Here is a 10,644-nt window from a genome sequence, read left to right as displayed (position 1 = left end):
GCAGAGGAAAGACTCACACAGAGGCCATCATGGTCATCCCCTTGCCCAGAGACAACTTGAAACTGTTAGTGGCATGTCTCCCTGCAGTGGAGGTGGTTGAAAGGGGAGGTGGCTTCCAAAAACTTCTCATTGATTCATTCCATAACTACGCACTAAGCACTCACCCTATGCTAGGTACCTTGGTGGGCCCATGGGTGGATCTGAAAATACCACAAGCTCCCTGCCTTTAGGAATTCACAGTCTGGAGATGGACAAAAGCACAAACACAAAAACATGTGAAAGAAAAGAGCAAGTGCTAGATGCTACACAAGACTGTGTGCTATGAATGAAGGCCGGGGAGTCAGTGGAGAGAAAGGTATGAAAGCTATCACTGAGGGTGAAATCCTGAGAACAGAATAACAAAAGGGTAAAGTTAGATCTGCACACATCTGAGCACAGTGTGTCAGGAAGAAGGGACCCCTGTTGCAGATACTAACAGAAGCTGATTTGGCCAGAACAGGTGAAAAAGGCAGCCAGCATGGCTGTGGGGAAACGAAGAGATCTGAGGAGAGAGAAAAGGGAAGGGAGAGATGCTGAGGCCTGGTAGACTTAGTTATCTCTTGTTCCTCTGTTACTGTATTGCCCCAATACCTTGCATCTTACAATTCATATATTTAGTTTCTCATCGGTTTTGTGAATGAGGAATCCAGGCACAAATTAGCTTGGTTCCTCAGCCTTAAGGTACATCAGAGGCTGTGGCTGTGGCCTCATGGGAGCTTAACCTGACAGAGGATTTTTCTCCCAAGTTGACTCAGTTCTCTGCCACATGAGCCTCTAGACATGGCAGCTCAAAACACCTCTGGTAGATTTTTGATTCAGGGATAGATAAGAAAATGGGAAATGGAAAGAGTCAGAAGTGGAACATGAGTGAGTGGAATATGAGAGGAAGTAACTAGGAAGTGAGACGCTATTTCCAATTGAAACTTAGATGTGACATGCCATCATGTTGGCTGTATCCTATTGGTCAGAAGCCAGTCAATAGGCAGCTTGGGGTTACAGAGGGATACCTATAGCACAGGTCAGGATTGCTGGGAACCATTGTGAAGGCTGCAGCCCTCACAATGATTTAAGAAACCATTTGGTCAAGAGACCCAAACGAGGCAACTGGGTCTCACTCCAAATATAACAAGAAACAATTGGATGGTTTTACTACTGAAGACAACAATGTCTCTGCCTTGGAGCATTTCCACCCCATTGTGGTACCCCCATTAAAACGAGGCCAGAGGGAACGTGACTCTTGTGATATTACATTGCAGGAGCCCAGGCCACTTTTGAGTGGTACTCCATGCCACATCCCACCCTTTCTTGTCAAGCTTCCTTAAATTTGTGCCTCAGATATGCAGGATACCAGACCACACATGTTATAAATATCATGCATAGACACCTGATGATGTCTCTAGGAAACATATTTTAGCCTGATCCCCACTGTGCAGGTTGGGAAACTGGGGACTATGTGAAAGACACAGTGGGTTAGGTAGGACACAGAACTGGGAAAACAAACAGAAATAAATGTCTGAATTCAGCTCCATCTCCTCAAAGGTAGGACCTTACTTGCATTTTCAGAGTTGTGGCTATGGCATTTTTGATTCGTTGTGTACAGTTAAGGATATGACATTGGGGTAAGCAGTCATCTTCCATGAAGGGGATCTGGATATGAAGGAAGGGATCCAGTTTCTGGAATCTTGAAAAAGTGACCTCACTTCCTTGGTGACAGGCCCACAGCTGACTTAGAACTCTGGTAACCAGGAACCTGCAGTCTAGATCTTCCTGCTTTCCAACTCACTTAACTGGAGATGGTCACGAGAACAAGACGTTCAGTTGCTGTATTCCTACTTTCAGGCACTCTGGACTCAGGAGAGTCCAAAGTGAGAGATTTTCATTCCACTGTTGACCTCAGCTCAGCCCTCTCCTCTGAAGCTTCTGGTCATGTGTTGGGAGATACCAGCAGGTACCATGAGGGAGCTTGGGACAGCCCACTGGAGAGCAGACCACACTCACCGGAGCAGGCTCACACCTCCTGCCACGTGTGTGTGTGTGTGTGTGTGTGTGTGTGTGTGTGTGTGTAGAGGGGACAGAGGAGAGGTGCATGCCCTTCCTGGGCAGAAACCAGCTTCCAGGTGTTGGAAGTCTGACACATATCTTGTGTTCAGACCCTAGGTCATAGCAGGCAAGATGAGAAGGTGAGTGCTGGGGACCAAGCTCAATAATGAATATGTTAGTCATGAGCCCAAGAGTCTCTTTCATCTGGCTTCCTCCTTGCCAGATGTCTTTTCAGTGGCCCCTCTTGGCCTGAACTGGAGAACACGATTTCTAATGGGGGTGTCCTCTTGTGGTGATGTCCAGGGAGGACCCTAATGTCTCTTGGCCCTGTATATATAGGACATTGTATTTCCAGAGCTTCACCCAGGAGATCTTGGAGGAGATGGTCTGTGGCTTTGACTATTCCAACACTAGACAATTATCTGGTGCACCAGGCAAACAAGGATCAGTGCTTTTCTGAGGTGAGAATGGGAAGCAGGTTCTCCACACAAATATGGCTCCCACACAAACATGGAGAGAAACCTGAGGCCCTTCCGTAGTGTTTCCATGTGAGTGTCCCACAAGCTCAACCTCAAAGTGATCTGAACCTCTATGCCTAGCCACTAGCTATGGGATGAGGTGGGAAGACACTCTTCACCTATGTTGGAATGGTGCAGAATATATTTAATGTTTTTGAGGGCTTGTGGGGGTTGTTTTGTTTTGTTTTTCACAAGCAATGAGTATCTTTGCATTTTACTACTGTTTTTATTATTCCACCTACTCATCCCAGATATCCTGTGTAGAACCCAGCTTCACTGTCCCTGCAGAACTTCTCCAAGCCCTTACAAATCATCACACTAAAGAGTGTGATTTAACACAAAAGGAAGGGTGGGATGAAGCCATTCTATATGTTTTCCTGTAACGTGTCCTCTCTCAGAACACATCAAATCATTGTAGGCCCAACAGGTCATGAGCTTTGTCCTTATAGATCTTCACAGTACTACATAAATGAAGCCATCTGCCACAGTGATTCAGTCTTTCAAGGCCCTTGGCACTTGACTTGATGCCATTCTCTTGTCATTTCTGCAGTGCTTTAAAGAATGCCTTACGTGTCCTCACAGACTGTTTTAGTTGCTAGATCTGCTATAACATGGAACCCCAGATTGGGTGAAGGTCTCTGTTGCCTCCTGGCCCTGGTAGCTGGCTCTGTCCTTCCTTAGAGATCCACCCAGAAATCTTTGATGAGCTGCTCCAAGGGTTCAACTACTCTATCTCCCCTGACAAGCATAGGTGCATCAGGCCACCAACTACAAGTGCCAATCTGGGGTGAGAACAGGTCCACATTCATGTCCAATTTCAAGACCTAGAGATGATCAGGGAAACCCAGAACCCAGACTAGAAACAACTGGCTCCCCTGGGGCCTGCTGAGGAATGTGGTTTTCCCATGACCCTTTCTCCCCATTTCAGGAACAGACCAAGCCACATCAGTTTAGGGGAAATGCAATGCAGCCCATACTTTGGACAATTCTCAGGCCCAACGTATGTGATCTTGAGCAGCATTTAAGATTCTAACCCTCTGTGTTCTATTGGCTTTCAGATGTTAACTGATGACTCAATGGCATACTGGTCTTCATAAAAGCTATTAGTTGAGAGAAATGCTGTTGTTGCTCAGCTAACAAAGTGTGTAGAAGTTACCAATGGATTACCATGTCTCCCCTAAAACCAATTGTACTTTGAAGCCAAAACTTTTTTCTGTGTGGGCACTCAAGTCCCTTGTCCTGTACAAGTTTCTGAGGGAATGGGGGGTCTCTGGTCTGAGTGCCAGACCCTTATCTTCCCAGTGGTTCATGGTTTTGAAGCTGACTAGAGTGCCCCTCCTTGTCTCTCTGGTGTGAAAAGGAATCAACCCTGTCCCTGGGTGAGGCCTGCACCCTCCTGACTCTCAAGGAAGGCACAATGGAGAATTTCATACAGTACCATCCTTCCTTTCATACCATCCTTCAAGGATAGAAACCTCTCAAACATCCCAATCATTTCCTGAATATACCAGATATTCACCACAGCCCAACAAGTCCTGAGCCAGCAGTGAGTGACCACCCCATGTACACAGCACAGGGGGTGAGGCTCACCTCTACTACTGGTATGTTTTGGGAATGTCATTGCATCTCTCTGAGGTTCCTTTTCCTCTCCTGAAAAGTGGGTGTGGTAAGAGGATGAACCTCATGGGGCTACTGTGGGAAATCATGGGAGAAAACATGGCATAGACTTATCTGGTGCCTGACTGTGTAGAAAGAGCTGCTGGACATGCTGGACATCTTCATGTGTAGCAGTTCTCTCTCCCCAGTGAAGAAGTTCTCAATATCAACACTCATGGGCCTGTGGCACTTCAGGTTTACAGAAGCACATTGGAAAGCAGGCAGTTTTCCTGTTTGCAGAGGACTTCTGAGATTCTGTCTAACTGGTCCTGCTACTTGTCCTTTATGTGCCCAGAGTAGAGGTCACTGGGGGCAGGCAGAACAGCTCAATTTCTACTCAGTATAAGGAGAGTGCTGGTTGGAATTCCTTCATCCAATAATATATATTAAGCACCTAGTATTGCAGATACATTTCTAGTCACTAAGATAAATGAAGGAATAAAATAGATACAATGTCTGGGTCTCAATTCTAATCAGAGAGTCAGACAGTCAATGACTCTACAAGTGTAAGCACCCATGTCCATAGTTTGTTAGATGTGACATCTTCATGGCCACCTTGAGGGATGAATGGATCACCCATATTTGGACCATTTTGATGGACAATAAGATCAAATAAGGGCACCTGGGTGGCTCAGTCAGTTAGGCCTCTCTCTTAAGCTCAGATCATGATCTCCAGGGTCCTGGGTCTGAGCCCTACATTGGGCTCCCTGCTCAGAGGGGAGCCTGCTTCTCCCACTCCCTCTGATGCTCACCCTGCTTGTAGTCTCAGTCTCTCTCTTTCCAATAAATTAACAAATATCCTTTAAAAAATTTAAAGATCAAGTAAAACTTTGATTGGTCTTTGGATCCAGAAGGAGGGCCTTGCTGCCTCCACAGAGCATGTTGAGAGACTACAGGGGCTGTGGCTGAGGAGGGACTTTCAGAGCCATAGGTCTCACAGATCTCTTGATTTCCACTTGGAGGGCTTCATTTTGGGGACTTCATGGAAAGAGGCAAATGAGTCAAAGGGAGCTGCACATAGGGTCCCAAGCCCTCTGGGAAGCAGAGCACAGTCTGGGCTGATTTGGTGCCTCAAACACCCATCCTTTCAACTGTCCCATCTTGTTCTGCCTGTCCCTCTCCATACCACCTCTGCTGACCACCACACCTGAGGCCAAGAACACAAACTCTGGTGAGCAGACCACCAACCAATATGCTGACAACCTAAGCCCTGATCCTGGTTTACATGGAGGGTGGAGTAGACAAGGCCCTTGGCCATGGAGAAGAGGATAATTAGAAAAACCAGACTAATACAGGTTCTCTGGATGACCAGACCTTCCACTTCAAGGACAGCTACAGAGGGGTTGGAAATCAGGCTGAGGCCATTCTATGGGACCATACAGAAATAATGGTGCTATGGGAGTACCATGTGAAAGGAAAGGCCAGGCCTCTGATGCTGCTCTACATATGACTCTCCCCAGCACCTTCTCTCCCATCTTGGGTACCTGGCCTGACCAGAAATTGCAGGATACCTGGAAGTCCCTGCACCTTGAACTGCCACCTGGAGCTTGAAGTTAATGAGGATGATCAGGGTGCAAATGCCCTCCTTCCTTCCCTGACGGTATCTGCTCTTGGCTCATCCTATCCTGGGTTCCCTCAGTGAAGAGGAATGGAATTCAATCCAGGAACTCCAACTGGGCTCAGACCACATTCTCAGCTTCCTGAGCTCCAGCTCTGACCTGTACCCCCTACATAGGACTGTATGAGTGAACGTCCCCCTCTTCTCTTGAGTCTGTTCAAGAAGGTGCTGCCCCATCAGGGCCTGGGCTCCATCTGGCCCAAGAAGAATAAGCCTGGCAATTAGCACCTGGCATGCACAGTCCATGCCACCATCACCCAGTACAACTGTGTGGCCAACTGCATCATCACCACTTGTCTTGGAAACCCAGGCATGACAGCCCGGGACCGAGCCATGGTGGTGGAGCACTGGATCAAGGTGGCCAAGGTATGCCTATGGGAGGCCCAACTGACTTGCTCTCCTGAGCCTCGGGAACTGCTCTTCCCTTTATCAGTTCTCAAGGTTGAATTCTCTGGTCTAAGCTCTTCCTTCCAGGGGCATGCTGACCTTTACTACTACTCGTTGGGTCTTCCATGTGCCCTTCTGCAGGTCCCTGGACATCTGTCTCATCCAGGAGCGGAGATTGACACTAAGGGAGGCTACAGCTCTTGAGCAAATAGGGCTCCTGATACCCACCTGACAGCTCATTCTCTTCCCTCCCCAGGCCTGTCAAATCCTGTGGAACTACTACTCATTGCTCTGCAGAGTGCCTCAATTCACTGCTGAAGAAGACATGGGCCAAAGTTTCCAGGTGAGTGGGCCTCTCTCCAGAAGGACCAGGACAGGTGAGGGATCTCCCATATACCTTTCTGCTCCCCTCCCCCCTCAGTCAGCCTGGACTTCCTGGGAGGCAGCATACCTTGACAACATGGTTTTCTCAGCCTTCCTGGGGAATAGACCACCATGCCTCCTACTTTAGAAATCAGTTTTCCCAAATGTCCCCACTTGGGGGGACTGGGCTGAGCTGAATTAGAAGTTTTTGGATGTGTACTTTACAGCAACTAGAGTCTGCCCAATTGAAACCAAAATTGACCAAAGCAGAGGTGCTTAATTAATATGGGAATGGAGGTACTGGATGACCCTCATGAGAGCTCCCTCCCATGTCCTCCAATGACCTGAGTGCTCAGAGGAACCCAAAGAAAACACTCATCCAGCAGTTTGACACTTTTGGGTTCTCAGATCAAAGGGACTTGCACTCAACCTTGCCACATTATTCCTACATTGATCCTGCCTTCTTTCCCTCTATTCAGGAAGAGTTTTCAAACATTTAAAAAGCTGTGCATTGAAGACAACCCACAGAGTAAGAAGCTGCTTATCCAGGTAACATGGAAGTTGTAAGTCTAGAAAGAGGGGAGGGATGGGAGAGAACAGTGCCCTGCATGAATGAAGTAGGGAATGGCCTGGAGCATTACTTCAGGAGGTGAAGCCTTTGGCATGAACGTGGATGCAGCCTGGGGTAAAAATTCCACTGGGGGTGGAACAAGCAGGTGATGCTCAGCCGGAATCCCTAGCCTGGACACACAAGCTCTCTGTGTGTCACCAGCTGGTCCAGATGGAAGCCTGTACCAACCTTGAGAGCCCAGAGGACAGGCCTCTGCTCAGTGATGGGGTTGGGATGGGTTGAGGGCCACAACAATGATGATAGTAATAGGACACTGGGTCCTCAGGAGACTATAGGAGGTAGCTGGAGTTCTCACTTTTCCCAATGAGGAATCAGGCTCAGGGAGGCCAGACTGCAAGCTTAAGGCCACACATGGAGTGAATGTTGGAGCTGAGGTTGTTCTAGAACCACTCATGGTATGCTTAAGGATAATGCAGCATTGCTGCTTGGGTCAGATGTTCAGGGTCTGCAGTCAAGGATGTGGGGGTTGGGGAGCAGACTGAGGTTATTATGGTCTCAAGGAACTTGTCCTGGGCCCTGCAGAAATGGCTATCTAAACTTGGAACCCTGGGGATGGAGGTCTAGAGAGCATGGAAGAGGGGGTGGCAGAAGAAGGTGAGCATGCTTCAGGTACTAGGCCTCGAACCCAGAGGAGAGGGGGTTTTCTCTGAAAGCTGGAAGCCTCCAAATCAAGACAGGTGGGGCCTTCCAACTCCAGCTCTGACTCCTATTGCCACAGCTTCTAAAACCTTTCCTTTGACATGACCAAAGGGGGGTCTATAAAGATGGATACAAAATGAGTTTGTGGGTGGGCAGGGGCCCAGGGCTACATACTATGATTTTTCTAAAGCATGCCCTCAAAATGATTAGGAGGACTCTGATGTTCTTGGAGGGTGAGGAAAGGGTAACTGAAGGGAGGTCACCAAGGGTCCTAGTCTGCTCCACGTGGGAAGCTGGGGTGGGCCAGGGAGCTGAAATGTTTCCCGGGGAGGATCTCATCTCTGTGGACACAGGGACTCATTCCACCCTCAACCCCATGACACAGGGTGTTCTCTCCTTCCTTGGCACCTTCCCCACTGACCTGATGATGCTGGATATTGCAATGGAGGAGTACTTGGAGGTGTGTGAGCCTGAGAGCTGGGGAGGAGGGGCCAGAATCTTGAAGTGTGGTAACAGATAGCCCCTGGACTGAGCCCTGAGCTCTCAGTACTTGGCAAACCTTCCCATCATGACAGCCTCACAGCCTCACAGTTGCTCCTGTGGGCTAGGGTTTCTTGCTCATGTCAGTGATGAGTGAGGGGAGGCTGCACTTAGTTCACTGGTCCTGGGATCAAGTCTGCTGCCTGAATGCAAAGCAGCATGAGGTTTGTCTGGGTTGACCTCAGCCTCTTCCTTAAGGGTTGCCTGTGAGAGCAGAGTGAAATCAGGACACCCCTGTACACATCAGCAAGCACTTAAGGAGCCTAGCAGCCCCTGCCCACCTGAGGCTTTGGCCTCCCCTTCCTGTGCTACAGGATACCAGAGCAGCCACCTCATGTCTTCCTTTCCCTGGACCCCAGAGGCTGGCCTAGACTGCAGTCCTGTCATCCGTGTACACATGGCTCCCTTGTGTACCTGGCCTTAGTGCAGCCAGAAGGAGTGGGTATTAGCAGCTAGTAATAATCAAGGTGCTTTTACTGATGGACTTTGGTTGTCTGCTTTCCAGGGGAATGAGATCAACCACCAGAAGAAGGTGACGCTCTGTATGACTTCCAGTAGGTAAGGGTAGGGTTGTGCCTATCAGAGATGTCCCTGGGAGGAACATTCCTTGCCTTCATCCCTTCATTCTCACATTTACAGGAATAGTTTGATAAAGAAGTGAAAGTCCCATCTAGTTAGTAAGTGATGACAGAGGAATGGCAATCAAGGATAACTTCTCAGAAGAGGGACAGTTTATACTACTCACCTCTGAGAACAAGTTGGGACTGGATGAATTTGCAGGAAGGTGGGTTGCCACATGTTCAAAGACCCAGCACTGGTCCCCTGTCCCAGAGTTAAGCCCTCCCATGATTCTGCAGCTTCCCCACCCAGGCTCTGCATGCATTCCATCCTTCTCTCTTGGTCCAGGAACACAAAATCATGACGGAGATCATGCTGCTTCAGGTGGCTGCAGATCATTACAACATAGAGCCCAAGGATCCATTTAGGGCTTGGTTCCAGTCTGGGGAGTGGCTCGGTGAAGAGGAGAGATAAGACTCATAAGGAGCTGGGTGAGCGTAGAGGTAGACTCTTTCTGGTGGCCACTCCAGGGATTCTTCTTCTTTGGCTCCTGGGGCAGCCTCCAGCCTTGCTACTGGGGTACCAGACTCCAGCTCCTGGGAAGATACCAGGAAAGACTCCCGAATTGAAGCTCCTGCTCAACTCACATGTGTCATTCTGTCCTTAGCTACATCCTGTCCTGCCAGCTGGAGTCCTGATCCTAGCTGGCCAACAGAACTCAAGAACAGAAAGAATTGGCCACAGTCAAGCTCAAGGCTGAGCCAGTGTCCAGTGGCAATGCGACATGCAGGAGACCCATCTGCTCAACACCTCTTCCTCCCATCTCTACTTATTTGGAGGGCCAACATTTCATTGTCTTAAATGGGAATTGGTACATTTTAATGTTATTATATTAAAGCCCCTTTTATTTTAGAGTCCAGGAGTACAGTTTCATTCTTTTACTTCCTGTAGTAATCTAAAAGAGGTAAAGACTCTCATATTCATTTTTAATTTTTTTCTAGATTTTTATTTATTAATGAGAGTCACAGAGACAGAGGCAGAGACACAAACAGAGGGAGAAGCTGGCTCCCTGTGGGGAGCCTGACATGGGACTCAAACACAGGGCCCCAGGATCATGACCTGAGCCAAATGCAGATGCTCAACCACTGAGCCACCCAGACATCCCTCTCATATTTATTTTAAACTGAGAAATCTTACAGAGTCATCAGCAACTTTATATGGAAAGAAGTAGAAGATCCAGTCCTCCTCCCTAGCTACTGAAGGGCACCTCCAAGGCCCCCTTTCTCAGAGGACGGTATAAGAAATTTGGGCAAATCACAGAGACAGCCCCTCAGAACTGCTGAGATTAAGAGTTGGAGGTACTTTCACAGGAATAGCAAGAACCACTGAATGGGTGTCTTTACTTCCTGCCCCAGGACAGTGGCTGCCTTTGTACACTTTAAAGGAAGGACTTTTTCTTGCTTCTTTTGCTGATGTGGATTATTTTGCTTGGGTGTGGGGTTTTTTTGCTCTTCCCAGTATTTGGAATGTGTAGTTGTCTAGTTCAAACTCTGGAATTGCATCACCATTAAAGTGGGGATAAAAATGTAAAGAGACCAAATCCTGCACGTGAAAGGCATGAGGCCAGGAGAAGATAATTAGTGGATAGAATAAGG

General features: G+C 48.2%; 1 long non-coding RNA gene across 5 annotated transcripts; it reads left to right on the top strand.

Moving 5' to 3' along the window:
- The first annotated feature begins 1,795 nt into the window (after nucleotides 1-1,795).
- On the top strand, nucleotides 1,796-9,885 carry LOC111095415. 5 transcript variants are annotated; one of them, XR_005357688.1, is made up of 7 exons: nucleotides 1,796-6,237; nucleotides 6,515-6,601; nucleotides 7,101-7,170; nucleotides 8,937-8,985; nucleotides 9,071-9,215; nucleotides 9,338-9,480; nucleotides 9,657-9,885. It is a non-coding gene; the product is annotated as an uncharacterized LOC111095415 (long non-coding RNA). The 5 variants fall into 5 exon arrangements; XR_005357686.1 differs by having other exon boundaries at nucleotides 8,937-8,989; XR_005357690.1 differs by having other exon boundaries at nucleotides 8,277-8,963.
- Nucleotides 9,886-10,644: the final 759 nt, after the last annotated feature.

Source organism: Canis lupus, chromosome 4, assembly GCF_011100685.1.
Source record: "Canis lupus familiaris isolate Mischka breed German Shepherd chromosome 4, alternate assembly UU_Cfam_GSD_1.0, whole genome shotgun sequence".
Taxonomy (NCBI): domain Eukaryota; kingdom Metazoa; phylum Chordata; class Mammalia; order Carnivora; family Canidae; genus Canis; species Canis lupus.
This window is presented reverse-complemented; position numbering and strand designations above follow the sequence as displayed.